At 43.7% G+C, this 24504-nt stretch overlaps 1 pseudogene; it reads left to right on the top strand.

Annotated features, from left to right (window-relative positions):
• LOC102119940 (aldo-keto reductase family 1 member B1-like) overlaps positions 1-24270 on the top strand; it is a 33921-nt pseudogene extending 9651 nt beyond the window's left edge.
• The last annotated feature ends 234 nt before the right edge of the window (positions 24271-24504 follow it).

Below are 24504 nucleotides of genomic sequence, written 5' to 3' on the forward strand. Positions count from 1 at the left end.
AGGTGTGGAAGGACTCAACTCTGAGATGACAGAAGAGAGGGTCCTAGGTTGTCTGTTCCTTGAAGAAAAACTGATGAAGAGAACAAATTGTCCCTCTGGGACTGGCTTCTCTTGTCACCCAGCCTTGACCAAGTCCCTCGCTCTTTCCTGCAGCATTACAGTCCATCACAGGTGAAAGTGCCTCCAGTTCCAGGCCCCTACTCATCTCTCCGGTTCCCCTCCCCACATTTTCCTTCCTGTTCCCTCTAATCTCTGGGTGGGATGAACAGCATTTCTAGACTTGTTGCCTAGAAAGAGGAAGCACTGAGTCACATCACGCCAGAAAGAGACAAATAGCCAAGAGCTACAAACTTTTACCTTTCTGTACTGTTCCAAATGATGCGCACACACGTGTGTATGTCAGCACGCAGCTGGTGTGCATACATGACCATGCACATTTTAATCATATCTGTTCCTGCAAATTGGCATACGTGTCTACACTAGCTCCATCACAGCCACTTCTGAAAAACAAGGGAGCAGGCATACAAGCATTCCTTCAGGGGGATCAGAGATGGGGAGGGAGCGTCAACCTTCCCAAAGCATCTCTCTGTTGTAACAAACCAAGGCATTTGCGTATATGCTTTTAACATGCATATGTTTACTGCCTGTGTGTGCACTGCCGTCCTATCTGTGGCACATGTGTACTATGTATGACCTATCCAGACATGAAAGCAATCTAGGTCAGCTGCCACCAGGTGTTCTAGGTCCCTGTGTAAAGCCACTGGCTTCACCCGTGCTGTCTGCATGCCCTCTTAAGGGAGGGGCTCAGAGGTAAGTAGAAGAAAAACTTGTGACTGAAATAAGTTTAGAAGAGCAGATTTCATGGCTATTCCAGCAGCTGGATAGCCCAAGCATGAGGAGGTGTTACTGTTTCTTTTATTTTTTCTCACCTCTCTGGGATGCTGCCAAAACATATCTGAGAGAGAGATCTTGTCCCTTGCTGTCTTCTGCCCCTAAGTGACCAGCAGAGGTAAAGCCATGTCAGGATTTTAGCTCCTGTACATAACAAAAAGCTTTTGTTTTCAAATCTTAAGTCAGCATTTTCTCCAGATGGGACCTCTGTTGGAGCTGTGCCACTGAGGAGAGGAGTCATATCCTTAGGGTTCCTGGTTCTTGCAGAGTATTTGACCATCCCCTCCTTCGAGAGGACTTGGGGTGGCTGGATTTGGGTGTTTGGCCATTGGAAATGGCAGGATGAAGACTCAAGGAAAAGCAGCCATTTTTTTTTTTTTTTTTTTGAGCAAACATTCTCCTAGAGGAGAACACATTGCATTCCTCACCCGGAGAGATTCCTCTAGGATGTCCTCCTCATCGTCCTTTCTTTCAGTGTACCTCAGTCATTTAAGTCACCAAGCAAAGCTCAGTTGTGCTTCTGCAAAAACTAAAAAAGGACTAGTATGTTCCCACAATAATTTTTTAAATGTTAAAGGTTGAAGTTTTGTGGCACACTTTTAAAATTTATTCATCTTTTAATTTTGATTTTTATTTTCCTTTTTTAAAAATTTTTAAATTTTTTATTTTTTTTGAGACAGGGTCTTACTCTGTCATCTAGACTGGAGTGCAGTGGCATGATCTCAGCTTACTACAGCCTCTGTCTTCCAGGCTCAAGTGATTCTCCTCCCTCAGCCTCCCAAGTAGCTGGGATTGCAGGAGCATGCCACTACCACCCAGCTAATTTTGTAATTTTTGTAGAGACAAGGTTTCACCATGTGGGCCAGGCTGGTGTTGAAATCCTGACCTCAGTGATCCACCTGCCTCGGCCTCCCAAAGTGCTGCGATTACAGGCATGAGCCGAGGCACCCAGACTAATTGTGATTTTTCAAAATAGCAATACAATGAACTTGCCCCAAGCCCACCAACTGCTAACACCATCCCCTGGCCGTGCTGTCTCCCTCTGTACACATCTCCCTCTTGCTGAACCATTAGAAAGCAGGACACAGGTGCCTGACGGGCCCCCTAGACCCTTCAACTACAATGCTTCTGCCACCACTAAGGAAACTAACACAAATTCAACAAGAGAATCTAACACAATTTCCCCAATTGTCCCACTGATGTTTTAAATAGTTCATTTTCCTTTCAACTCAGAATGAAATCAAGGCTCTCCTTGTTGTTTTTCCCTAATATAGAACAATCCCATCCCCTCACCCGGTGACAATGAGTCCTTTGAAGATCCCTGTAAAACATCACACAGTCTATATTCGTCTCTTTCCTTGTGACTATATTTAGGTGAATCATTTCTGGCAAGAACGCTATTTGGTGAATTTCTGAACTTCTCACTACTTCACAGCAGGAACACATAGTATTGTTGGTGTTTGAAGCCAGAGTATCAAATCCAGTAACACAGGCTTCTTCCTCAGCTTCTCTCATTCCACTTCTTCCACAGTGAAAACCCTGCTTCCTGAAACAGGGATATGTGGATTCCTGTGTGCTAATCTACAGTTCACACCTAAGAGTTTTAGTATTAAGGTGCCAACACCATTTTTTAAAAACACATCCAATACTAAGGTTAAACCATCTTTGCCTCTTAATTTTATTTTTGTCCTTAGAATATATTTCCCTGAGGATACACTGCCAGAGTATTGTTTTTAAGCTACTTTAATCAATTATGTTATATTTGTACAGGACATTATGGATAATGTGAAAGAACTGTACATAATTCACATATGTCCTCCTGAGAAAATAAATATAAAAATGTAAAGCAATTTCATTTTCTAATAAAATAAATTAGAGGAATAAGAAAAAAGGAAATGCAAACAGAATCAAGGTATTTTTTAACAGATTCTTGGAAGAGAAGTGGTAACTGGTTTAGCAGAGAAGAGGAAGCCACAGCCTAAAGTATGTGCCCCTAATCACACATAGAAAAGGAACCAGCCTATCCTACCTGTCCCTGAACAGCCAGAGGCTGGGGCAGCAGACGCCACAGAAGCCAGGCTGAGGCTGGAGAAGAAAGCAGGGCTCAGACGAAAGGCTTCACGTGGAGCAGCTGGCCCCACAGCCCCCTTCCCTCCATGTGAGCAGAATGCCCCAGCAGGCTCTCAAGGACCCTCCCTGGAGACCTCGCTGTCCCGTAGGGAGAGCTCTCTGTACGGGACATTCTCCCCCGACCCCTCAGATCTGCTCTCCACCTTTCTCTACCATGCCCGTCCCCAGGAGGTGAACCACACACACTGTGTCCCTTGGGCTCTCTCCCTGTGGCTTTAGGGTGGGTTCTGCTCGGCTGGGGGCACACGGAGGGCTGGTGTATTTATTCTACCTTTTCTTCACGCCAGGCTGTAGTTCAGCCAGGGCTGCATTCCCCTGCCTATGACAATAATTCCTATTGAGAAGCCCCTCTCCCACAGGTAGGAGCATTTACTAGAGTCCAGAAACTTCTATCTCTCCAGATCTCAGGTGGTCATGGCTCCTGGCTGTTGCAGTCACCACTGAGCACCTTCACATCCATCCCTGGTCCCCTTGGCCCCTTATAGTCCCGTTGTTCAACTCTCTCCCTGGCCCCGTCTGGAGCATCCATGTGTTTACCAACTGGACGGCGGCTGACACAACATCCACACACCAATAACTGCTGGTCTCCTGACAAGCTACCCACCACCCACTCAACAGAGAGGCCCACTGGGCGACTTCCCATCTGCTTCTAAGTGACTCACTCTTATTTCTGAATAGGCAACCTTGGTATAAAAAGTACAGGGAGAGCTCACCACATACAGGCAAAAATACACAGAAAAAAGGAACTAGAGGAAACAGAAGTCATGCTGGTAAAAACTTTAAAATATAAATAAAATGTAAATAGTACCGTCAGAGAGGTTCAAGATGATATTGAACCCCTAAATCAAACGAATGAATTAAAAACAACACAATCTTGCTATTTAAAAATATAACACGTAGTCAGATGTATTGCGGTCGTTCCCCTTTACCTGCAGTTTCTGTCATTGCCCCAGCATAGCCTCGTCTATGCTGATTGATACAATATTCGACATTTAAACATGCAACATTTAAAAAATTCATTAAAAGGTTTGAGAAATAAAAATTTTTAAAAATATTCTGGAAAGTAGAATAGACAAGATTTTTAAAAACAGAGATTCAATACACACACACAAAAGCCAATATAAGTGTTCTAAATGAGAGAATATACAAAATTTCTCAGAAGAAAGTATCCAAGAAATACAAAAATATGAGCCTTAATTAAAAGATACAAGTTTCCAGAATTACTATATCCATTATTAACCCAGTACCATAAAGAAAAAAAACCAACACAAAGGCAGTTTTAAAGAAATTTCTCATCACCAGAAAGGAATAATTCTACTAGTTTCCAAAGAGGAAAACATAGGTTACCTGAAAAAGGAACACAAATAAGAATGGCCTCAGGATTCTTAATAGTAACACTCGAATTTGGAAGATAATGGAATAAGGTCTTCAAATTCTAAGAGAAAAGTATTTGTAGCTAAGAATTCTATACCCAGCCAAACTAGCATTAACATATGAGCAGAATAGGATATCTTCAAACATGCAAAGACCTATTATATTACTTCTTAAGCTGTCTTTCTAAGAAAACTCCTAGAGAATGTTCTCCCATAATATGAGGGTATAGATCAAGAAAGATGAAAACATGGAATCCAGGAGACAATAGATTCAACCCACAATAGCAATGAAGACAAGACCTGTAATACTATTTGTATATGCCTGATGAGCAACCAGGCCACAATGAAATCAGAATGTGAAGGGCCTCCAGGGTGCAATTATGATTGCTGCTGACTGTGTGTTGAATGATACAGTAGAGTAATGCCCACAAGGCCTTTCCATCAGCAAGAGGACAGCATAAGAGAGACCTAGATTAGCCCCAGAGAAGGGAGCACAAATTTTAAAATTTGCATTATTTGGCAACCATGAAAAGGCTAAGTTGGGGGCAAGTATCTATAGATGGCTGAATGTCTATAGTCCATCCATTCAGCAACTGTTAAAAAGAGTGAGGCAGGGTGGCCAAGATGGCTGACTGGAAGCAGCTGGTGTGCGTGGCTCTCACAGAGAGGAACAGAAGCGGCAAGCAAATACAACACCTTCAACTGAAACATCCAAGTCCTTGCATTAGGATTAACCAAGGAAACAACCTGACCCACAGATAACAAGGAAAAGCAAGACGGAACAGTGGCCCACCTTGGAGCAACACGGAACCAGAAGATCCTCCCTGACCCAGAGACACAGTGAGTGAATGAGACACCCTGGGAAAACACACTTCTCCCACAGATCTTTGCAACCCTTGGGTCAGCAGATCACCTTGTGAACCCACTCCACCAGGGCCTCCAGTCTAACAGACAGAGCTACGTGAAGTCTTGGCAGAGCAGTCACTTAGGCATGCATGGAGACCCTGGAGCCTTACATACTTGGGCTTTCTGGCAAAAGTAGCTGCAGCTCTGGGAAAGCAGGAGGTTAGACTCCTCTACATACCCTTAGGAAGGAGGCTGAATCCAGGGGGCTGAACAGCAACAGCCTGCAGGCCCCACTTCCACAGCACCACACAAGATAAGACCCACTGGTTTGGAATTCTACCCAGCTAGCACTAGTGGCATTGCAACTCCCTAAGAAGGAACTCCTAGGTGGAGGGGCAGGCTGCCATCTTTGCTATTTAGACACCTTAGCCATTCTAGCCTTCAGACTTTGGAGAGTTTGAGCTGACCTGGGGGAGAAAGGATGACCCACTATGGCACAGCTGCTCTACCACAACATGGCCAGACTGCTGCTTTAAACAGACACCTGATCCTGTTCCTCCTCACTGGCAGGATCTCCCAAACAGGGCCTCCAGCCAGCCCCAACTAAGCTCTCCAAGTGACAGAGATCTGAATTCCCACTGAGATGGTGCTTCCAGAGGGAGGGGTGGGCCACGATCTTTATTGTTTGGGTGATTTAGCCGTTCTAGCCTTTGGGCTTTGGAAAGTCTGAGCCCACCCAGGGCAGGAGGGATCCCCCAGCACAGCACAGCTGCTCTACCACAATGTGGCCAGGTTGCTGCTTTACGTAGGTGCCTGATCCCATTCCTCCTCATTGGGCGACACCTCCCAACCAGGGTCTCCAGCCACTTCCTACGATGCCTTTGGACAGGCAACAGGTCCATACCTCCCTGGGACAAAGCTCCCAGAGGAAGGGACAGGCTGTCATCTTTGCTGTTTCACAACCATCACTGGTGACACCTCCTGGTTCTGGAAAACCCAAGGTGACTAAGGACTAGAGTGGGCCCCAAGCATACTGCAGCAGCCCTATGGAAAAGTGGCCAGATTGTTACACGGGTGCCTCTTCCCATATCTCCTCACAAGGCAGGTCCTCCAGGCCTGGACCTCCAACCACACCCCCTGCCAGAGCTATTGAGCCAATATCAACTCAGCAACTCCCTGGAAAGAGCCTCCAGTGGTAACTGAAAGTGTCTTTGCTACTGACTCTGCTGTGGAACTGCCCTTCCCATCCGTGGACTAATGAAGGAGTAAAGACCCTAAGTGCCTTATACACACCTCCAACAAGCTGCAGTCATCCTAAGGAGAGGGGGCCAACCTGTCTCCCACAGGTATCACATACTCCCCATGACTTGTCACCAGACAGGGAACCCCTGGCTTGGGCCCACATCATAGATCCTCCATCCGGGACTGACTGCACTGAGTGATTGCTCACCTGCATCTCTCTAGGGTGGAACCCCCAGGAATCAAGCAAAAGATCCTTGGCCATAACCACTACTAAGATCTCTTCCTCTGCTGCCTCTAAGCTGGGGAAGGAACATAAACACTGAGATCACCCCAGAGTTCCAGTGGGCAGCCCAGGAGTGCCAAGTCGTGATCTGCAGTGAACACTCAAGGGGAAGAGAAACCCACACTTTCAGAACACTGAGAAGGAACATGGCTGCAACTGTGAGGAAACATAGGGTAGCCACACAACCAAGCAAGAGTCTATCGAATGACCAATAAGCCTAAGTGCCACCTGCTGGATCACACCCCAAAGCCTCAGCACAAAAAAACACCTCAGTAACATACCACCCTCTGAACCTGTGACAAGAAGTCAGCTTCGAATAAAGGCCCTACACAGCTGAAACCCTACAAGCTATTAATAGAAGAGACTGGGGACCTATATTCAACATTCTTAAAGAAAAAAATTTTCAAGAATTTCATATCCAGTCAAACTAAGCTTCCTAAGTGAAGGAGAAATAAAATCATTTTCAGATAAGCAAGCATTGAGGGACAAAAATTTTAAAAAAGAATAAAAAGAAATGAACAAAACCTACAAGAAGTATGGGAATATGTAAAGAGGCCAAATCTACCAATCACTGGCATCCCTGAAATGGAGGGGGAGAAAGCAAACAACTTAGAAAATATATTTCAGGATATCATCCATGAAAACTTCCCCAACCTTGCTAGAGGGGGCACAGTCAAATTTAGGAAATACAGACAACTTCTGCAAGATTCTACAAAAGAAGATCATCCCCAAGACACATAATTGTCAGATTTTCCAAAGTCAAAATGAAAGAATGTTAAAGGCAGCTAGAGAGAAAGGGCAGGCCACCCTACATCCCCATCAGGCTAACGGCAGACCTCTCAGCTAAAACCCTACAAGCTATTAATAGAAGAGACTGGGGACCTATATTCAACATTCTTAAAGAAAAAAATTTTCAACCAAGAATTTCATATCCAGTCAAACTAAGCTTCCTAAGGAGAAATAAAATCATTTTCAGATAAGCAAGCATTGAGGGACTTCATTACCATCAGACCTACCTTACAAGAAATCTTGAAAAGAGTATTAAATATAGAAAGGAAAGACCACTAAAAGCTAATACAAAAACACATTTAAAGACACAGACCAGTGTCACTGTAAAGCAAACATAATAATCAGCCAACATAATAACCAGCTAACAGCACAATGACAGGATCAAATTCACACATATCAATACTAACCTTGAATGTAAATGGGCTAAATGCCCTACTTAAAAGGCACAGAATGGCAAGTTGGATAAAAAAAACAAGACCCAATGGTATGCTGTCTTCAAGAGGCCTATCTCACCTGTAATGAAACTCATAGGGTCAAAATAAAGAAATGGTGAAAAATCTACCAAGCAAATGGAAAACAGAAAAAAACACGGGGACTGCAATCCTAATTTCAGACAAAACAGATTTCAAACCAACAAAGGTAAAAAAGACAAGGAAGAGCATTACATAATGATAAAGAAAACAGAACTCTCCTAAATATATATGCACCCAACACAGGAGCACCCAGATTCATAAAGCAAGTTCTTAGAGCCCCACAAAGAGGCATAGACTCCCACACAATAATAGTGAGAGACTTCAACACTCTGCTGATAGTATTAGACAGGTCCTCAAAGCAGAAAGTTAACAAAGATATTCAGCACTTAAACTCAGCTTTGGACCAAATGGATCTGACAGACCTTTACAGAAATCTCCAACCTCCCCCCGCCACCAAAAAAGTATGTACATTCTTCCCATTGCCACATGGCACATACTCTAAAGTCGACCACATAATTGGACATAAAACAATTTTCAACAAATGTAAAAGAATCAAAATCATACCAAACAGACTCTCAGACCACAGTACAATAAAAATGGAATTCAACACAATGAAAATAGCTCAACACCATGCAATTACATAGAAATTAAACAACATACTCCTGAATGACTTTTGGGTAAATAATGAAATTAAGGCAGAAATCAAGAAGTTCTTTAAAAATAATGAGAACAAATGCACAACATACCAGAATCTCTAGGACTGTTAAGACAGTATTAAGAGCGAAATTCATTGCACGAAATGCCCATCAATAATTAGAAAGATCTCAAATCAACAACCTGACTTCACAACTGAAAGAAGTAGAAAAGCAAGAACAAATACACCCCAAAGATAGCAGAAGACAATAAATAACAAAAATCAGAGCTGAACTGAAGGAAATTGAGACATGAAAAACCATTCAAAAGATCAGTGAATTCAGGAGTTGTGGTTTTTTTTGAAAAAATTAATAAAATAGATAGGCTTTTAGCCAGACTAAGAAGAAAAGAGAGAAGATTCAAATAAACACAATTAGAAATGACAATGTCAATGTTACTACTGACCCCATACAAGTAAAATCAACTATCATAAACTACTATGTACACCTCTACACACACAAACTAGAAAACTTAGAACAGATGGATAAATTTCTGGACACATACACCCTCTCAGGACTGAGACAGGAAGAAATTGATTCCCTGAACAGACCAATAAGGAGCTCCAAAATTGAATCAGTAATAAATAGCCTGCCAACAAAAAAAAAGTCCAGGACCTGATGAATTCACAGCTGAATTCTACCAGATGTACAAAGAGGAGTTGGTATCATCCCTACTGAAAGTATTCCAAAAGAAATTGAGATACAACATTCCAGAATCTCCAGGACAGTTAAGGCAGTATTAAGAGGGAAATTCATAGCACTAAATGCCAGCAAGAAGCCAGCATCATTTTGATGCCAAAACCTGGCAGAGACACAATAAAAAAAGAAAACTTCACACCAATATTGTTGATGAACATCAGTGCAAAAATCTTCAACAAAATATTTACAAACCTAATCCAGCAGCACATCGAAAAGCTAATCCACCATGATCAAGTAGGCTTCATCCCTAGGATGCAAGGTTGGTTCAACATACTAAAATCAATAAATGTGATTCATCACGTAAACAGAACTAAAGACGAAACCACATGATTGTCTTAATAGATGCAGAAAAGGCTTTTTTTTAAATAAAATTCAACATCCCTTCATGTTGAAAACTCTCAATGAACTAGGTATGGAAGGAATATACCTCAAAATATTGAGTCATATATGACAAACCCACAGCCAACATTATACTGAGTAGGCAAAAGCTGGAAGCATTCCCCTTGAAAACCAGCACAAGACAAGGATGCCCTTTCACCACTTCTATTCAACACAGTATTGGAAGTTTTAGCTAGAGCAATCAGGCAAGAGAAATAAATAAAGGGCATCCAAATTGGAAGAGGGGAAGTCAAACTATCTCTGTTTGCAGATGACATGATCCTATATCTAGAAATCCCTATAGTCTTAGCCCAAAAGCTCCTTCGGCTGATAAACAAACAAACAAAAATCTCAGAATACAGGTAACCAAGGAGGTGAAAGATCTCTACCATGAGAATTACAAAACACTGCTCGAAGAAATCTGAGAAGACACAAGCAAATGGAAAAACATCCCCTTCTTATAGGAAAAATCAGTATCATTAATATGGCTATACTTCCCAAAGCAATTTACAGATTCAATGCTATTCCTATCAAACTACCAACAACATTCTTCACAGAACTAGAAAAAAACATTTAAAAATTTATATGGAACCAAAAAAGAGCCCCAATAACCAAGGCAATCCTAAGCAAAAAGAACAAAGCTGGAGGAAGTCACATTACCCAACTTCAAACTATATTATTATACAAGCTACAGTAACCAAAACAGTATGGCACTGGTACAAAAACAGGCACATAGACCAATTCAACAGAATACAGATCTCAGACATAAGGCTGCAAATCTACGACCATCTGATCTTTGACAAAGCTGACAAAAATAAGCAATGGGGAAAAGACTCCCTATTCAGTAAATGGTGCTAGCCATATGTAGAAGATTGAAAGTGGATCACCATAAACAAAAATCAACTCAAGATGGGTTAAAGACTTAAATGTAAAACCCAAAACTGTGAAAACTCTGGAATATAACTTAGGCAATACCATCCTGGATATAGGAACAGGCAAAGATTTCATGACAAAGACACCAAAAGAAATTGCAACAAAAGCAAAAATTGAAAAACGGGATCTAATTAAACTTAAGAGCTTCTGCACAGCAAAGAAAACTATCAACAGAGTAAAAAGACAACCCTACAGAATGGGGGAAAATATTTGCAAACTATGCATCTGACAAGGGTCTAATATCCAGCATCTATAAGGAACTTAAATGTACAAGAGAAAAATAAACAACTCCATTAAAAAGTGGACAAAGGACATGAAAAGACACTTCTCAAAAGAGGGCATACATGCGGCCAACAAGCATATGAAAAAAAAGCTCAATGTCACTGGTCATCAGAGAAATGCACATGAAAACCACAATGAGATACCATTTCACACCAGTCAGAATGCCTATTATTAAAAAGTCAAAAAAATAACAGATGCTGGTGAGGTTGCAGAGAAAAGTGAATGCTTATATACAGTTGGTGGGAGTGTAAATTAGTTCAACCGTTGTGGAAAGCAGTATAGCAATTCCTCAAAGAGCTAAAAGCAGAACTATCACTCAACCCAGCAATCCCATTACTGGGTACATACCCAGAGGAACATAAAGCATTCTACCATAAAGACACATGCATGTGTATGTTCATTGCAGCACTATTCACAACAGCAAAGACATGGAATCAACCTAAATGTCCATCAGTGAGAGACTGATAGAGAAAATGTGGTACATATGCACCATGGAATATTACGCAGCCATAAAAAAGAATGAGCTCAGCTGGGCGCGGTGGCTCACACCTGTAATCTCAGCACTTTGGGAGGAGGAGGCAGGCGGATCACGAGGTCAGGAGATTGAGACCATCCTGGCTAACATGGTGAAACCCCACCTCTACTAAAAATTCAAAAAATTAGCTGGGCATGGTGGCAAGCGCCTGTAGTCCCAGCTACTTGGGAGGCTGAGGCAGGAGAATGGCATGAACCTGGGAGGCAGAGGTTGCAGTGAGCCGAGACCTTGCCACTGCACTCCAACCTGGGCGACAGAGTGAAACTCCGTCTCAAAAAAAGGTAAAAAAAGAAAAAAAAATGAGATCATGTCTTTTGCAGGAACATGGATGGAGCTGGGGGCTATCATCCTTAGCAAACTAACACAGGAACAGAAAAACAAAGCCTGCATGTTCTCACTTATAAGTGGGAGCTAAATGATAGGAACTTAGGAACACAAAGAAAGACACAAAAGACACTGGGTCTACTTGACGGGGGACGGTGACAGAAAGGAGAGGAGCAGAAAAGATAACTATTGAGGTTAATACCTGTGTGATGTAATAAAATGTATAACAAATCGCTGTGACACATGTTTATCTATGTAACAAACCTTCACATATACCCCCAAACCTAAAATAATTTTTTTAAATGAGGCAGATATATGTGCACTGATAAAGAATAATATATATATATGTGTATATATATTTTTTTCTTTTTTTTTATTTTTTGAGACAGGGTATCACTCTGTAACCCAAGCTGGAGTCTGGAGCGCAGTGATGCAATCAAGCTATCCGTCCCTTCAGTCTCTTAAGTAGCCTGGACCACGGGTGTGTGTCTCCACACCAGGCTAACTTTTATTTTTTGTAAAGATGGGGTCCCACTATGTCACCCAGGCTGGTCTCAAGCTCCTGGGCTGAAACAATTCTCCTGCCTCATTTTCCCAAAGTGTTGTGATTATAGGTGTGAGCCCCCATGCCCAGCCATGTATGTTATTATTAAATAAGACAATCAAGACACAGAATAGTGTGTGCAATATGCTACCATTTGTGTGAAAAATAAAATATATTTATATTTATAGACACACACAAATATTTGTATTTGCAGAAAATGTGATATTTGAGGTTGGGCTGTCAGATAAAATTTAGGATGCCCAGTTACATTTTAATTTTAAATTAACAATGAATAATTTTTATTATATTCCATGCAATATTTGGGATGAATAATTATTCATTTTTATCTGAAATTCAAACTTAACTGGGAAACCTGTGTTGATATTTGCTAAATTTGGCAATCCTACTTTGAGGTGATGAAGGTTAGTGTTGAGATATGTAATCAGATATGCAGTCTAGTATTCTGTTCTCAAAAATCTAACATGATGGCGTGCACACACACAGAAAAGGAAACCAATAACCCCATCTCCCCTGCCAAGCACATTTGCACATTGGATACCATTTGCACCGTGCTGTGGGAGCTGTGGGATGTGGTGTCATGGTCCTAGAACTGCAGGCTGAGTTGCTGGGGGGCCGTCCTGCTGGTGAAGGGGACTCATTGCCCAAGGAAGTTCCTGGCACTTGTTATAGAGCATCCTGTATCTGTCCTTCAGGCACCAGCGGAGCTGAGGGTGATTCCAGGCCATATGTGCAGTTGAGGTGCTTCAATAATTTTCTTCTGGTCTAACTTCAAGAACAGCCACATAAAGTAGCTGCGATCACTCAGTTTCCTCTGGGACCACATTCTCCCCACCCTGACCCCAAGTCCCCGCTGCTCTTATGGCCATGTGGAGTTCGTGCTTATATTTTGTTGGCAATTGGATTCAAACACATCACAGTATTTTGAATTGAGGGGTTTAAAAATTATTATTATATTCCCTTTGCAGCTACCTATAGTTATCTATGCTGTAAATTCTGTTTAAACTCACTTGAGTGGGCCCCCGCTGACTACTGAAGGGTTGTTAGTAGCAAATTTGTCCAAGGACAAAGAAATCATTGAAGTCAGTTCTCCTTCCCCTTTTACAGGGTGAAAGAAATACATCCCCTGGCGTAAGAAGAGAGTGAAAGCTCCCTCCTACCCTTTTTCAAAAGCTCTGCTCAAATCCAGCGGACTGTGTTCCTTGCCAGCAGCTGTGACTGCTGAAAGCCTGGCGTTTAGAATCATTTCCAAGCTCGCTCAGGGGCTGCCAGGAGAGTGGCTGGATGCTGACTGCCGCCGAAGCAGACGGCTTCAGTCAAAGGGGTTTGAAAGACTGTCCCACCCCACCCCAGCCCTCTCGCTCAGACTAAGTTCAGAGAGGTTGGGTGAGGTGCCCAAGGTTGCGAGGGGGTTAGCAGCCAAGCAGGGACTGCCGGCCTGCCGTGTCCGACAGGGACCTTGGGCAGCTTCTCACGCCCTTCTGCTGCCTTCTTCTTTCTCTTCTTGGTCCAACAACACCTCCAAAGGCTCCACACCTCCAGCCTCCTACGTGGGCTGCCTTTCCCCTTCCAGGCTTTAATAAAATGTCACAGCACCAGGCGGAGGCTCCCACTTCTGGAGAAGGCTTGAAGAGCCAGGTGCTGCCCGAGAAGGCGGGGCAGCGGCCCCCACGGAGTGTGTCTTGGCCAGTTGGAAAAAGAAGTTAGGAGAGAAGTAAGCAGACAGTGCCCACCCACCCTCCTCTACCCCTGCCCCCAGCAGCCTACTCCACACGCAGACTCTCCTTGCAAATCTCCAGATGGGTCCACCACGCTGGGCACGTGCCCAGGCCTGCCTGTGAGCTCGCTGGGTGCATTGACCAACGTGGCATGGTATCACGTCACTTCGTGTTTTTCCCCACCTCGCTCCCTCTATCTCCTCATTCTCACTGCTCAAGGCTCAAACCTCCCAAATAGAACATGGGACTTGAATTCTTGCTGCAGCTCTGCTTTTAAGAGGCCCCTGGCCTGAACATCACTGATACCCAGTCTCAACACTGAGGCTGCTGGTGCCTCCCAGCACATCCTTAACACATCCCTGGCACATGGGTTCTCATCTCAGGGACTGCTTCTAGGAAATCCAACCTAAAACACCATTTAGTTTAAAAACACTTTTCATAGGTGACACGGTGGCTCACGCCTGTAATCCAAACACTTTGGGAGGCCAAGGCAGGCGGATCACTTGAGCCCAGGAGTTTAAGACCAGCCTGGGCAACATAGCAAGACCCCATCTCAATAACAAAAAATAAATCATTTTTTTTCTTAAACGACTGAGCACTTATAACCCTCCCGATCCTCTTTCCCTGCCTGATTATCCCCATAGCATTTAGCACCATATAAGTTATTTTATTTTATTTCTCTCGCCTTCTGAATAGAGTGTAAGCTCCATGAGGGCCTGGACTTCTGCCAGTTTTGTTCACTGCTGTTCCCTCAGCACATAGAACAGTGTCTGCCACAGGTAAGCACACTAAGTGTTTGTTGAATGAATGAAGGTGCCAAGGATTGGGCTACATGCCAAAAATAAAACAATGAACAGGAAAGACATGGTCCCAAGCCCAGAAAGCTTCGTCTAAAGGGAAGATGCATCGTTAAATCTTATCCCTTTTCTTCTACTCTTCAGATGATCCCAGTTGCCTTGCTTTATGGTATTCTACCTTGGAGTTCCATTTCATCATCTAATTTGGGGTCTTTGCATTCTCACGGGATTAATTCCAATACGTTCTGCTTGTGGCACCTGTTTGCACCAAGGATGGGTTTTCCTGGCCCTGCAGCTCTTTAAACATCAGCAGCCTCTGCGGCCCATGTTTCCTCCTGCCTTTTATGTTGTTTCATCAGAAATCAGTGTTCTTTTTTGGCAAGAATCATGGAGCACACATTTCTAATCCTACTTCTGGTCAAAATACATAGTTGTGTTCCATTTGGGATCTGTGGCAGACACTGTCAGATGTCTACCCATCAGCCATCCCACCCTTTCTCCTTAGTAATAAAACTCTTGATATTATTTGCAGCCCAGTAGTCTACTAGAGCAAGCTTGTACCAGCTCCCAAGAGCCAATTATTAGATTTATGGGAATTGTGTAAACTAATCATTAAACCATTGGTAGCTTGAAATTGACCGTGGTGGTAGTATTTATACTGCAGACATTAGCAAATGCTACAATCAGGAGTTTCTTTCTCTCTCCCTCCCCATCTCCCACTTTGGGGTGGGGGGAGGATAAAGCTGGCTTACGGACACATCACTGGGGGGTGGATAGGCACCCAGCTAAAAGACTACATTTCCCAGCCTCCCTTGCAGTAAGATATGGCGAACTGGATGAAGCTAGTCCCTAATGACTTAAAGGCCCTGGTTACCTAACTCCAGGGCAAAAATCAACTGCTTTTTTAAAAGCCATTTTTTAGTTGAGAATTTTTTTTATTACCTGTAGTGATACCTGATCCTAACTGATACAGGGCCCAGCTGAAAGTGAGTTTCTCGCCAAGCAGATACATATTTCTTATGCAATACCATTAATGTCCCAGGCCACAGTGGCTCACAGACGCTACTGCTTAATTACACTGTGCCCTTCATCAGGCAGGCTACAGTTGCCACCTACCTTGCCTTCAGACTTACCCTCTGTGAAGTGGTCACTGATGTTTTCTTCTTTAATTTTGACATACGACAAATGACTGAAGTCCATCACAAGTCCTGAATCCTTTTAGAAATAGCTTTATGGTATTCTACCTTGGAGTTCAGCCACCTTCACACACCACAACAACTGGCTAGTGCCTTCTGCCACTGGATGGTGTCCTCACAGCAGGACTAAGCTCAGACCATGAGTCTGCAAGAGGAGGAGGGTATTTCAGGGGGATCAGCTCAGGCACACGGAGTCCAGCTCCAACTAAAAAATACCATGGATGGGCCGGGAGCTGTGGCTCACGCCTGTAATCCCAACACATTCGGAGGCCGAGGCATGCGAATCATCTGAGGTCAAGAGTCCAAGACCAACCTGGCCAACATGGTGAAACCCATCTCTACTAAAAATACAAAAAATTACCTGGATGTGGCGGTGAGTGACTGTAATCCCAGTTACTCGGGAGGCTGAAGCAGGAAAATCGCTTGAACCCGGGAGGCAGAGGATGCAGTGAGTCGAGATCGCACCACTGCACTCCAGCCTGGGCGACAGAGTGAGACTCTGTCTCAAAAGAAAAACAAACAATAACAAAAAAAAAAGACGGATGGGCAAACTATTAAGTGGGTGAAAACGGTGATGAAAGCGACCCCCTTTTCTGCATAATTTAATAGGATTTACATTTTAGGACTAGATTGTGCCTTCTGATTTTTAATCAATGGGTTAATGTGGAAAAAATTTAATCTGTTTATAAGATGATTGAGTGATCAATTGATTTTTACTGAATTAACTTAATTAACCAGCTGTTAGGCCTTATATATGTAATGTCTAAATTTACAAAATAAGCCTTATGAAACAAAATTAGCCAATTTCACTACTGAATAATCACTGAAATCACCCTGAAAGACAGACATGTGGACTTATGAAGCATGACAATGTGTCATTCAAGGAAAGTGGTTTTTGAAAATTTGTATTTAATGCCTTTTTAAAATTACAACTCTATTAGAGTTAGATAAAAGAGGCTCATGCCTGTTTTGTTCTTATTGATTAGACTAATTTAATCTGATCAATTTTAAATTTGAGGGAGCTATTTTAGTAAAATGAAAGTGAAGATGACCTGTCTGTAAGTCTAAGAAGAATTGCAATGTTGCGTTTCAAATGTAGTGTATCAAAAAATTACGCATTTGAAACGAGACTGAAGGCTTATTATCACAAAGATAATTAAGTATGCTTTGGTGGCTTTTGCAGGCAACTGAAATGTCTTTTGGGTACTGCCTATTTACATTCATTCCTAAATGATATCCACCGCCCTTCATATCTTGCTGTGGGAACACCCAGCTGTCTAACTTGTAGTTTCTTAATTGAGGTCAATTATCTTACTTTGCTCAGGACAGGTAAATCTATCTCCAAGAAATTGTAATGGTCAAAGGCAGTGTGAACCCATAAAAATCGCCACTCCCTGACACTTTTTAATGTAATAATACAATTGTCTGCCCAAAACTGAGATGCCTTTTCAAACAGAAAAGAAAAAATATGTGTATAGAATGAACATCACTTTTCTATTCCTATTTTTACCTATTTAGAAGAATTTTGCATATAAATAATTGTGTTTTTTAGTTTATTTCTAGAAATAACCATATCTACTTGTAAATCATTATTTGGGCCCTGTTGGGTTTTTTAAGCAATTAATATCTTAAATTATATTGTTATAAATAAAATTATTAGTTATTAATGTCAACTAAATTTTTTCCATGTACTGATTCCTTTCAAAGTTATATTTAGGATTACAAAGTTCTACAGACATTGAGTTTTATACAAAGGTAAACAGAAAGAAATGTAGAAATATCATAAAAATAATGTAACAGCTCTTTGGGATTATAACTGACTTATGCTCATATTCTCAAAATTGGAAGTGTGGTCGAGTGGGTTTAAAGCCAGGAGAACGGGTTCCTGGCTCCAGGACTCATTGTAATGAGTTGTAAGTCACTGGCAAGATGTCTGCAGGTCTCCTCATGTTCCTCAAACCGACCCAAACCTCACCTCATCTTTGTGAATAATGACTCTGCCATAAGCCACCCTGCCCGCTTGTGGGAATCAGAACAGAATTTCTGAAAGGTTTTTTTTTTGAGCCTTGATTTAACAGGTGACTCATGGAAGAGACCCCAAGTTTTTGTTTGTTGATTTGTTTCCCTGCATGTGTTTAAGTAGAAACTTAAAGAGGATGAAAAACTGTAGATACGAGTGGTTCTGAGAAGGCAAAGCTCTGCATTACCCTTTGTCTTTTATTTTGAAAGACAGATGAGAAAGAAGGTTAGGAAAAATGCACAGCAAATTACCAAAAAATATAAATTGGCCAGGCGCAGCAGCTTATATCTGTAATCCCAACACTTTGAGAGGCTGAGGTGGAAGCATCACTTGAGCCCAGGAGTTTGAGACCAGGTTGGGCAACATAATGGGATCCCATATCTACAAAAAAACAAAAAATTAGCCGGGCATGGTGGCATGCGCATGCAGTCCCAGCTATTCGATGGGCTGAGGTGGGAAGATCACTGGAGCCAGGGAGGTCAAGGTCAATGCATTACTGCACTCCAGCCTGGGGAACAGAGTAAGACCCTGTATCAAAAAAAAAAAAAAAAAAAAAGAGAATAAATGACTATGCAGATTGTCTTAAACTTAGGAACATATCAGATGTCCCACTACAAAAAAGAAGGTATTTTTCAAGCGATATAAATAAGGAACTAATGCAGAAATTCAATTTTCCATGACATACTAAATGTGAAGTGTTTTAGAAAGTGTGAGATAATACATAAGTGCAAGCTGTTATCACATTTTTTAAAAGCTAGAAAATAAGAATTGTCAGATGACAGTGACATATGTTAATGCAGAAAGGCATCTACTTTTCAGATGATCTTGATAATTTCTACTCGTGAAGTGCAGCATATAGATATCAATAAATGCCACTGCTATTTGAGGAGCATCATTACTCTCCAAGCCCCTCACAACAGGCGAACAACAGGTCTCCAGCACAGCCCTCTCTAGGTTGGGCAGGGTGGACATGAGTGCAAGCGCAATTTGTCTAAGGATGTCCAGAACAAGCTTTGTGAGTGCACACATCCCAAACCGTAGCACAAACCTGACAGCAAGTTAGAATAGGCCCTGTTGGAGGGGATGTGAGGGGCATTCCGTAAGTGCGGCACATAAAGAAAACTCACACATATGAGAACCTACTGTGTGCAAGGTGCAGGCCTGTCTATAATATTTGATGGATCTGGGGCAAGAATACAAATGTAGATTCATATACTATATATCTAGATATTTGAAAGTTATGGCCAGTCACAGAGGCTCAACACTTTGAGAGGCCAAGGCAAGCGATTGCTTGAGCCCAGGAGTTCAAGGCCAGCTGGGGCAACATGGTGAAATCCTGTCTCTACAAAAATACAAAACTTAGCCTGGCATAGTGGTGCACGACTGTAGTCCCAGCTACTCAGGAAGCTGAGATGGGAGGATTGATTGAGCCTGGAAGGTCAAGGCTGCAGTGAGGCAAGATCACACCACTGCACTCCAGGCTGGGCCACAGAGTGACACCCTGTCGGAAGGAGGGAAGGAAGGAAGGAAGGAAGGAAAGAAGGAAGGAAGGAAGGAAGGAAGGAAGGAAGGAAGGAAGGAAGGAAGGAAGGAAGGAAGGAAGGAGGGAGGGAGGGAGGGAGGGAGGGAGGGAGGAAGGAAGGAAGGGGAGAGAGAGAAAGAAAGAGAGAAAGAGAGAGAAAGAAAAAGAAAGAAAGAGAAAGAGAAAGAAAAAGAAAGAAAGAGAAAAAAGAAGAAAAGAAAGAGGAAGGAAGGAGAAAAGAAAGAAAAGAAAAGAGAAGTTATAAAGCAAGCTAATGGCTGGAAAGTAAAACACAATCTATCCCCCTTCCTAACAATCTGGAAGGCCAGTCTCACATGTAGAATGTTCAGGCTCCTTGGAATTCTGCACCAGAACATGGCGATTGGCCATCCACTTTCTCTTTCCACCCTCAGCTTCACTCTGCACCTACAAGGGCCCAGTGGGTGCCTGGTCTCGATGCTCCAACTTGCACATCGAGCCTTTCCCCACCGTTTCCAATAGCTGTTGCTTGGCTGCTCCCCAGCTAAAGAGTGCATGAACCAGGGATGCCATTCACCCTGATCTGGAGGAGAGGCTGGTGCAGGCCTTAGATGCGGGCTCGAGGAATGTTTGGGTAAAGAGTTCCAGGGACCCCAGTGTTCACAGCATGGCTTGGGAGAGGGACACATGGGCCCCAGTGGGCACTTCCCCTTGACCCCATGACTCCACTCCCTGTGAGGGTCATGGCTGGAGGAGGGGTGAAGTAGGGGACTCTGAAGCACCAGATGGAAAGGGAGTCCCATTGCCTGGGTCCAAGGGTGGTGCTGGCAGGGACCGCCAGGATAAAGTTGTAATAAGGTGAGTCAGTTCATCACAATACTTTTGACCCACAGGTGGTTTCTGTTTCTTCCAGATAATACAAGACATTTTAATTGTCTGCTCAGAATTGTATCCTTAATATTCCAGAGTGATCCGTAATAAAACAGTAAGCAAAAGAATTTGTCTTCTAGATCATGGGTAGCCAAGTGGCAACAAGATTTACATTTAGTGAAGGTGGGCACTACATTTAATACGTGCTGGACTCATTCTCTTGTCTTCCCTTTCTGAACAGTAACATTCAAAGAGCACCAGGTAGACCCAAGCAAACTAAGTGTCTGCCTGGAGGGTGAGGGGTGGAAAGGAGCCCTGCAGAGAGTGAGGAGGTCCCCACAGGGGGCTGGCCTGGCACAAGGGTCACACCAACTTGTGTAGGGTGAGCAGGCCCTCTCATGTGGGGTAGGGAGGGTGTGTGCAGAGGGAGGTGGACATGGGAGTGGTGGTGATAGAAGACTGGGTATAGCTTGGAGACAGACCAAATAAGCCAATATGCTGAGGATAATGGGAGGCAGATTTCTCACTGCCCACCCCAGTGGGAAAGGAGAAAACCAGCATGAACACTGTTGTTTGATTGGAATTGGAGATATCAAGGTTTTCAGTACAGAGAGATAGACATAGAAATAGATACAGGGGTGTGTGTGTGTGTGTGTGCGTGCGTGTGTGTGTGTGGTTCTGTACACTGCCAGGCGTGGGAACATCAAGCATCCAATAGCAATGAGCACATGCAGTGCCCACTGCTTAATTTCTTTTTTTTTTTTTTTTGAGACGGAGTCTCACTCTGTCGCCCAGGCTGGAGTGCAGTGGTGCGATCTCAGCTCACTGCAAGCTCCGCCTCCCAGGTTCACGCCATTCTCCTGCCTCAGCCTCCCGAGTAGCTGGGACTACAGGCGCCCACCACCACGCCCAGCTAATTTTTGTATTTTTAGTAGAGATGGGGTTTCACCGTGTTAGCCAGGATGGTCTCGATCTCCTGACCTCGTGATCCGCCCGTCTCGGCCTCCCAAAGTGCTGGGATTACAGGCGTGAGCCACTGCACCCGGCCCCCACTGCTTAGTTTCTAAACAGCATTTTCCACTAAGATGAACCAGGGCACCTTAAGAAGTGGCTGATTCTGGGACAGGGGCGGGGAATGCACAAAATGAGCCGGGAGTCTCTCCTCGTGCCAATGAGCCAGGCAGTGCTCCAGGAACAAGAGAACCTAGCAAAGGGACAAAGAACTGGCTTGAAGGGGCCCCCCACCAGACCTGGGACATTTTTGAGCTTACAAATAGATAATGATAGCAATAGATATAACCCACTGAGTGACATTACAACCCACAGGACCATGTTGCTATAAATAAGAAAATAAATGGGTAACTTGAAAGTTTCATGAGGAACAGGATATTTACAAAGGATCAGAGAATCTCTCCCTAAAATATTTGTCATTTACTAAGGGAAAGAAAGGATAGCGTTAGGGAGGGGAAGCTGGGAGACACCACCTTAATCAGGGGATAGAAGTGAATGTTACCACTAATGAGGCAAATGGAAACGTGCCAGGTGCAAGGTCTCAGTGAGAACACAACCCTCGTGATATTCCTGCAAAGGGGCATCATCTGAGTTTTACCACGAGGAAACATCAGACCCACCCGAATCCAGGGACTTTCTACCAAATAACTAGCCTGTTATCTCCAAAAGCCAGCGTCACTGCAATCCCAGCACTTTGGGAGGCCACGGGGCGCAGATCACCTGAGGTCCGCAGTTTGAGACCAGCTTGGCCAACATGGTGAAACCTCCTCTCTACTAAAAATACCAAAATTAGCTGGGTGTGGTGGCACGTGCCTGTAATCCCAGCTACTCAGGAGGCTGAGACAGGAGAATCACTTGAACCTGAGAGGTGGAGGTTGCAGTGAGCTGAGATCGCAGCACTGCACTCCAACCTGGGTGACAGAGAGAGACTCCGTCTCAAAAAAAAAAAAAAAAAAGGTCGGGGTAATGAAAGTCAAGGAAACACTAAAATTATTCGGGACTGAAGAAGACCAAAGAGATGACAACTGAGGCAAATTGATTGCAGGCAGGGGTCTGTAAAGCAACACAGCCATGACAGCCACATCAACAATGGTGCCAAGACGGACATGCTGGGGCTGGGCACCTGGAAGTCCCCTCCAAGCCAGGTGGCCGAGGCTGTGAAGGTAGCGATCAACACTGTGTACTGCCACATCGACTGCACCTATGTGCACCAGAACGAGAACAGGAGCAGCTCAAGGAGCAGGTGGTGAGGCGCGAGTGGCTCTTCATCAGCAGCAAGCCATGGGGCATGTGCCACAAGGAGTGCCTGTGAGAAGATCCTGCCGGAAGGTGCTCAGTGGCCTGGAGCTGGACTACCTGGACCTCCACCTTATTCACTGGCCAACCAGCTGTCAGCCTGGGAAGGAATTTTCCTCGTTAGATGAATCAGGCAACTCATTCAGGGGCTGGTGAAAGCTACTGGCATCTCCAACATCACCATCTCCCGGCAGAGAGGACCTTAAACAAATCTGGCTTAAAGTGTAAACTGGCTGGGCGCGATGGCTCACACCTGTAATCCCAGCACTTTGGGAAGCCAAGGCGGGTGGATCACGAGGTCAGAGATCGAGACCATCCTGGCTAACATGGTGAAACTCCATCTCTACTAAAAATACAAAAAAATTAGCCAGGCATGGTGGCACGTGCCTGTAGTCCCAGCTACTCGGGAGGCTGAGGCAGGAAAATTGCTTGAACCCAGGAGGTGGAGCTTGCAGTGAGCTGAGATGGCACCACTGCACTCCGGCCTGGGCAACAGAGTGAGGCTCCATCTCAAAAAAAAAAAAAAAAGTGTAAGCCAGCAGCAGTTAATCAGATTGAGCACCACTGTAAGTCCCTAACCCAGGAGAACTTAATCCAGTACTGCCAGTCCAGAGGCAACATGGTGACTGCCTATAGCCACCTTGGCTCTCCTGACAGGCCCAGCGCCAAGCCCAAGGACCCTTCCCTCCTGGAGGACCCCAGGATCAAAGTGATTGCAGCCAAGCACAATGAAACTGTAGCCAGATTCTGATCTGGCTCCTCACACAGAGGAACTTGGTGGTGATCCCCACACCGGTGACACTGGAACACATTGCTGAGAACTTCAAGGTCTTTGACTTTGAACTGAGCAACCAGGATATGACCTCCTTACTCAGCTGGAACAGGAACTGAAGGGTCTATGCCTTGGTGAGCTGAGCCTCCCCCAAGGATCACCCATGCCATGAAGAGTTTCGAAGCTGTGGATGTCTGCTCTTCCTCAAGTAACCTACACCTGGTTTTCCCACCTCATTGTTTTCTTGCTAATGTAGTACAGCCTGTATCCCTCGGCAGCGGGGCAGCAATCTGCAGTGATTGCTGCCAGCAAGGGCTTGTCAAGCTTGATGTCAGGTCTGAAGAGCAGCATCAGTAGAGTGGAATTTTTTTCCCACTTTCTTTGCCATTTTTGCTCAGCTGAAGAAAGTACAACCTGAATACCCTTTTCTGATTAAGAAGGAGCAAAATCTGCAGAGTCAAAATAGTGCCTCTAACAGTTGAGTTTCGGCTGCTTGGAACTATAATCCTTACAGCAAGACTTCTCTTTGCCTCAGATAAAAAGTGCTTTTGTGAAAAGAAAGAGAGAGGGAAAACAGAAGGCAATATAAGACTTTGGATTGAGTCATTTTGCTGCATAGAACATTCAGGATAATTGAAAAAATGTAACGGAGGATTGAGGATGAGATGGAGGTATGTGTCTTTTAATTTTCTGATTGGAATGGTGTAGTGTGGTTATGTAGGAAATGGCCTTGTAGCAAATACATCCGAAAAATTGGGGCGAGTTGGGATATGACGTGGACAAACTACTTTCAAACAACTTAGGAAAAAATCGTTGTGTAGTGTACTCACAATTTGAAGTTTAAAAGTTTCTTTAAGCTTGAAAGTTTCACATTTTTAACAAAAGAAATGC

The sequence above is a fragment of the Macaca fascicularis genome, chromosome 18 (assembly GCF_037993035.2).
Source record: "Macaca fascicularis isolate 582-1 chromosome 18, T2T-MFA8v1.1".
NCBI lineage: Eukaryota > Metazoa > Chordata > Mammalia > Primates > Cercopithecidae > Macaca > Macaca fascicularis.